This window comes from Acomys minous (assembly GCF_964271855.1).
Source record: "Acomys minous genome assembly, chromosome: 16".
Taxonomy (NCBI): Eukaryota; Metazoa; Chordata; class Mammalia; order Rodentia; family Muridae; genus Acomys; species Acomys minous.
In genome coordinates, this window is record NC_140498.1 from 20,703,968 (window position 1) to 20,710,883 (window position 6,916).

Consider the following 6,916-nt stretch of genomic DNA (forward strand, 5'->3'; position numbering starts at 1 on the left):
TAAAGGGTCTTCCCACCTCAAAAGATCAGGATCAAAATGGGTCTTTCCACTTCAAATGATGTAATTAACAATTAAAAAAAAAATCCCTCACAGGTGTGCCCGTTCACATGCCCAGCACTATGGTAAGCAGGGCCTGGTCACATATATCTGTAATCCAAATGCTGGTGGGATGGTGAGAGAAGGCAGAAGGGTCCTTGGGTTTTGATCTAGTGAACCCCAGATCATCAGGGTTCATCAGTGAACCCTGGGTCCAGTGAGAGTCTTTTCTCCAAAATAGGTAGGTATTGATAGATAAAAACACCCGACATAATCCTCTGGCCTACACACACACACACATACACACACACACACACACAGGTACACACACACCCAGACGTGCACACACACAGATATGTACACATACATAGACATGCACACACAGATATGCACATTATGCACATAGATGTGCACACACACTCATACACATACACACAGATGTGCACACGCACACACTTGTATACACACCCTTCAAAGAAAGAAAAAAAGGACAATGTCAAGAGTGAAGACAATACCTCCAAATCTGAATTTCCTTGTTTGCACACTAAGAAGTTTAAACCCTTTGAGCCCACTTTCCTGTCCTGGCATACTTCTGAATTCCCTGCCACCAGCAAGCACGGCCTGTGCTGTTACTGATCTTAGGAACCAGACAGTGGCGCCTTGGAGAGGCTCACCTCAGGGGAGTCTGCTCTGCCCTGTGCCACTATGAAGTCCCTCCCAGGATCTAGCTGTCATGTGCACATTGTGTCCCAGGTGCTAGGCTCAGTGACAGGAAAGAGGGAAGACGCTCACTCAAGGAAGTGTAGGGGAGCATATGGATCGCTTAAGATGCTGTGTGGACAAATCCAAACCTCAGAGTAAGAGGCATAGATTCATGCTCCAGCCTGCAGGTGGTTGGAGTGAGAAGGAATGAGGCAGAGAAGGAGGCTGAGGAAGTTCCACAGAGTAAAAAGAAAACAGCTGAGTCTGAGGCTTGCCGAAAGAGCAAGGGGCCTGTGGTCTGTGGAGCCGGGGGACCCATGCAGGGTTCTGGTAGCTGCACAGGTAAAGAAGCATCTAGCAGGCCAGATCACTCGCCTTTTGCTGGCCTGGCCTTTCCTCTTACCTTCGAGTTGATTTGTCCTGTCTTTGTTGCTGATGGTGATAACTACGATTCCTTCACTGATATCAGAAAGAAACGGCGTCTCCGGCTTCCATCGCGGACTAGAGACCAGCCGCTCTCCAGGAACCCTCCAGGTGTTCAGCGCCAGATTGGGAGTGTTGAGGCGTCCAGCCACCTGGTTCTCAGCCTCTCCGACGTCATTCGGCTCTTGTTGCTATTTTAACATCAGCTGGCTTTAATAAATTCTTCAACATACGTGTGTGTTCATCCCCTTGGTTGCTCTCTGGAGACCCTGACTAATACAGCCCCATTGGTTAGCTCTCTCCCAGCTCCAGACTTGGGCAGCAAATGCTCCTCTGGGCATTCAAAGGCACTCTCTCTGCTAGTTTAGCTCCTGGGTGGTTTTCACAGCTCATTAGAAGGCACCAGAATCAGCCTGGCCTCCGTAATGAGCTGGTGTTTCCTTACGGAGAGATGCTTCAGCCCTAATGAGTTGCTATAAGCGTTCGCCCACTGTGGGTTAATAGGAGGAAATTCACATTTATGATAAATTCAGCTAGTTGGGTTTGTGTTTTGGTTTTGGTTTTGGTTTTGGTTTTGGTTTTGGTTTTGGTTTGAGACAGGACCTCATGTAGGGCTGGCACTGTGTGGATGACCTTCAACTCCTGACCCTCCACCTCCACCTCGAAAGTATGACAGTTGAAGGCGTGTGCAGAGACACTCGGGGTCTCTCCAGGGAATCCTGGTGGCAGAAGGAAGAGGAGCTAGTGGAGCCGTACTGCCTCTGCTGCCACAGCGCCAGCCCTGGGCCTGCACATTGAGCCAGGTTTCCCGGCATGCGCCTGCACCAGCCATCTGCAAGGCTGAGGCAGGCCGAGCACTGGGGCCAGGACTTTATGGGAACAGGTCTCTCCTTTCGTCGTGTGAGTTCCAGCAATCAAAACTCTGGTCATTAGAGCCTGCAGTGGGTTCCTTAACATCCTGCTGCAGGAGAGCTCGTCTTTAAACAGATTAAGAATACAAAGAACTTCGTGGAGGGGTCAGAGCTTCCCAGAGACCTGCTGATACTTGCGTGTAAAAGGACAGCCTTGCCCAGCTCCACCCTTCCAGCATTCACAATGCACCCTATGTCCAGGTGGGGCTCTTGTCAGACCTGAGCGTCTCCCTGCAGGAAGCCACTCTACCTCCATTCTGGGGCTCCTATACACTCATCTCTGTCCATATGGAAGAGAAAGCTGAGAACCCCAGGTGCAAACCCCTGAGCCCAGGGCCCACACTCCTAATGGCCTGTCAGGTCTGTGGGAACACTTGCAGGCATCACCCTGGTGTGGCCACACAAGCAGCCGAGTTAATAGTGCCACGGCTGCCATCTGTAGCTCCTCCCAGCTGGTGACCTCATCCAGACCCTGCACCCTGGCTCCCCACCCACTGCCTAAGCTCCTGGGGATGCTGGCTCCAGAACCCTGTTCTGGAAAGCTGTGTTCCCTGGAGAGTTAAACGCAGAGCCCAGCATCGGGACACTGCACAGCCTAGACTGCTCTCGCCTCTTGGGCCCCTTGCCAGACTGATTCATGCATCTTCAAAAATAAGACATATTTTCACGCCAGTTGCTACATTTATTAAGGAGAAATGTGTTTAATTGACTGGCTTAGAACTCTCCCTCTCGTCAGCGGGGCAGCGGCTTGGCCTCCTCCGAGTTCTTCTCAGTCTTTCCTGGGTCAGGGTCAAAAGCTGCCGAACAGTAAAACGAAATGTGACCACCATCTTCACAAACAGCAATGCCTACCCGCCACCCTGTTTCAGACTCCCCCCCCCCACTTCCATCTTGATTCCATAATCCTGAGGCTCAGGCAATTAAAATAAAATATCCTTACAGTCTTTCAATGTTTACTCGACCAGCTGGTAATGAGCTAGGCAGGATCGTCTCTGTTACGTAAAGGAAAAGAACAAAGAATTAGGAGTATGGAAGACATTCAAATGTCTTAATTAGTGCTTCCATCTGGAAAAAGAAAAGATGTTTGTCAGTGAAAGCCACACCCAGGTACCTATGTTGGGAAGGTCAGGGTCCCCAAAGGCCGCATGCAGGCAGCAGCAACAGCATAGAAGGATGGATGGATGGATACAGGCCTGCCCCAGGGGAATGCTGGGAACCTGGATATGAACTTAGTACAGACTCTGAGGAGAGAAGGAAAGTGAGCCAGGCCTGAGAACGGATGTGGTCAGCACTGTGGGTGTAACCAGCCCGGGCTGCACACAGCTCCCACGGTAGGGCGAGTCTTGGCTCCACCCCTACCACACCAGTGGTGGACCTTGTGTCTGGCTGGGGAAAGTTCTCGGATTCCAAACTTCTTTCTGGTCTCCTCTCAAGATCTTTTTCTGGGGTCCCTTCAGAGTGTTCACTGAAACATGAGCTCCAGTATGTACCTCCCTTCTCACTTCAGGCCACATGCATTGCCCCCACAAGGCTACCCTAACACTCCTGGGCTAGGGTGGGGATGGGTGGTCACATGAGAGGGATGGAGAGCGCCAAAGCATCAGACTGTGCGTGGTCCCTGGTCCTACCTGGACATATATACCTCTCTCTTTATGGGGCCACAGTCCAAAATGACACCATCCCTGAGCACTCACCAAGGCTTTGGGATCGTCTTGTGAACACAGACTGCTACTGTCCAGTAAGGAGCAGGGTTTAGATTGAACCCTCTTAGTACAGAGACATCTGAGCTTTATAGCATGAGGCATATGCAGTGGGCTACAACTTGGGCCAGCAGCTGACATCAGTGACTGTGCCTGGCCCAGGTGCCCTGGTCTTTGGGTGGATGCCTTGAACCCACATCTGTGCTTCCTGGCTCCTTCCACAGCTCCCTGCCTCCGCCAGCATCCGGGCTCCACATCAAAGCAGAGCATCTGTACCTGCCAACTAAACACGACTGAATGAAGCTTGCCCACGGCCTTAAGCAAAGGATTCCTCTTTTATGCGTGAAGGAATGACAGAGGAAGAGAGTGAACCTGACACAGGTAGCCTCTGGCTTCCGGCGTGTGCAATTTAATGGATCAAGAGGTTTCAACTATAGGAAAATCACTCTTTGCTATAACACAAACTGAGCTGGTGCCACGCGGTGTCCTCTGAACCGGCTTCAGCCAGAACTGGCTTTTACGAGCCATCTGTCTTCCGTCTTCAAAAGAAAGTGTCAAATCCATTGGACCCTCGGGGCGGGACAAATTCCCGGGATACCTTGAGCTCAAAATAGCCAAACTTCCACCAGACTCAGTGAGTGATCTGAGTAACTGACTCCAAGAAGTCTTTACAGTCCCCTTTCCCTAGAAGAACTCATGGAGGAGGGAAGGGCAAGCCTCAGCCACCACAGTGCATTGTGGGAACACTTCCTAATGGTACCTTTCCTGCTCATCTCTGGGCAAGAGTAACTGACCCCAGCTAGGGATAGCTCTACAGAGGCAATGATTTCAGACATGATTTTTTTTTAAGTTTTTTGTTTTTTGTTTTTTTTGTTTTTGTTTTTGTTTTTTGTTTTTTGTTTTGTTTTTTGTTTTTTGTTTTTGTATAGGGGATGAAGAGAGAGAGAGCTCAATGCTTAAGAGCACTTACAGCTTTTAGAAATGACCCTGGTTCAATTCCCAGCACCCACATGGTGGCTCGTAACATCTGTAACCCCAGCTGCAGGAAGTTTGATGCCCTCTTCTGTCCCCTGAGGGTAGTAGGCCTGCATGTACACGGTGCACAAACATACATGCAGGCCAAACACCCATTACACATAAAAGAACGTACTAATATATTAAAAGTCTTTTCCTTTTAAATTTTGAGTCACATGTTTGGGGTGGGTTTATGTACACATGGGCGCAGATGCTGTGGGTGCCCAGAAGAGGGTGTCAGAGCCTCCGGAGCTGGAGTTGCAGGTTGTTGTAAGCCACCTGACATGGACACTGGGAACTGAGCTCTGACGCTCTGCAAGAACAGTAGGTGCTCTTAACAGCCCTGGGCTGGAGAGAGACGTTGGGGTTCTCTGACCTGGAAGGAGAGTTTGTAAAGCCAACTGTCACAGGGAACTCCACACACAGGGAACAGCTGAAACAAGAGAAGAATGACAGGAAATTCTTGCTGCTATGTGGAGCTGTGGCGAGGCTGCCGGAGGATCGTCAGTCAGGTGCTGTTATGCGGCCGATCCTTACAGCGTCTCTCAGGTTGCAGTAAACTTCCTTCTTTTTTTAAAATTTTATTTTATTAATTCATTCATTTTACATCTCAATAGTTATCCCATCCCTTGTATCCTCCCATTCCTCCCTCTCTCCCGTTTTCCCCCTACTCCCCTCCCCTATCACCGTGACTGAGAGGGGCCTCCTCCCCCTGTATATGCTCATAGGGTATCGAGTCTCTGAGTGCCACCAGGCCTCCCCATCCGGGGGACGTGGACAGATATGGGGCACCAGGGTTTGTGTGAAAGTCAGTCCCCACTCTCCACTCAAGTGTGGAGAATGTCCTGATTAAAGCAGCCCCACACTGCAAAACCCACATACTCCTTCCCCCTCCCCCCGCACCTACTTTTTATTGACTTATTTGTCCCCTTTCCTTTTCTCCCTTACTAAGCAGACCGACATTTTCCCCCTGTGTTTCACTTACCTGATAGAATGCTTGACGGCTGACATTGACCATACACACGGTGAGATGTTCTGTGCAGGACCCCATGGAAGACATTGAGACCTCAGGATCTAGTACCAACCACACGCCCAACACACCATGGACGAAAGAAGATGGACAGTTAGGCAGGATGGAGAAACTGGGTGCCGCAGTTCGGATAAGATTTAAGCATGTCTCTTCCCAAAGGCTCATGTGCTGGAAGCTTCGTCTCCAGCACAGAAGACTGAGCGATAAAACCTTTCAAAGAAAAGCAGGGCCTGGAGAGGTGGCTGAACTTGAGAGAAGACACTGTTCTTGCAGAGGACCTGACTTCGGTTGCCAATACTCACTGCAGGCAGCTCACTATTGGCTGTATCACCAGCCCCAGAGGAGCTGACCGCCCCCCTTCTCACACCCATGGGCACCTGCACTCACATTCACAAGTACACATAATCATAAATAAAAGTAAATGTTTTTTTTTTTTAAGGAAATAACTAGGTTGTGACAGTACATCACTCTCAGGAAGGATTAATGTAGGCATTGTGTGGCCGGATTCATCTCTCAGAAACAAGCTTGCTAAAGGAGCTTAGAGGTCCTGCTTGTAGCCAGTTCCCTTTGCCCTTCTCTACTGTGCTGTGATGGGTGTGGCAGGGTGGAGCTATTTGGGCCTCCAGTGACCAAATGTATAAACCAAACAAGCCAGCTTATAAGCAGTCCTGCATCAGGTACTTTGTTATAGTAACACAAAATGGACTAAGAGTTAAAAAAAAAAAAAAAAAGGAGGGGAAGCGGGAAATAGAATTCCAGGAGGACACACCCCCATGTTCACACTTACATACTTGTGGTTATAATTTGCTGTATGAAGGAAGCCACTGTTCACCTTGCATGTACCTAGCACGATGGTGGATTTAATTAAAAGGTACTTGGTCAATCCTGCCTCATCTCTTGTCCCCACAAACTTAGTGGTCTCATTCCGCTGTCACCAGCGCCCTATGGGTTCCGCTCTTCTTCTGCCCACGGCCTTTATTCAGCTTTCTCCCTGACCTGCATCTCATCCTGTCAGGACTTTGCCTCCTCCGGTAAAGACTCTGGGTTGGGCTGGTCCAGGCTTTTGAAAGGCACAGAGGTGAAAGAGGCAGGGACTCAGA

General features: G+C 49.7%; 1 long non-coding RNA gene across 1 annotated transcript; it reads right to left on the reverse strand.

The window, feature by feature from the left end:
• Positions 1-2,771: 2,771 nt before the first annotated feature.
• Positions 2,772-3,305, reverse strand: LOC311586251. The gene is made up of 3 exons (XR_014775498.1): positions 3,184-3,305; positions 3,013-3,064; positions 2,772-2,869 (listed from the first exon to the last, which is right to left on the reverse strand). It is a non-coding gene; the product is annotated as an uncharacterized lncRNA (long non-coding RNA).
• Positions 3,306-6,916: the final 3,611 nt, after the last annotated feature.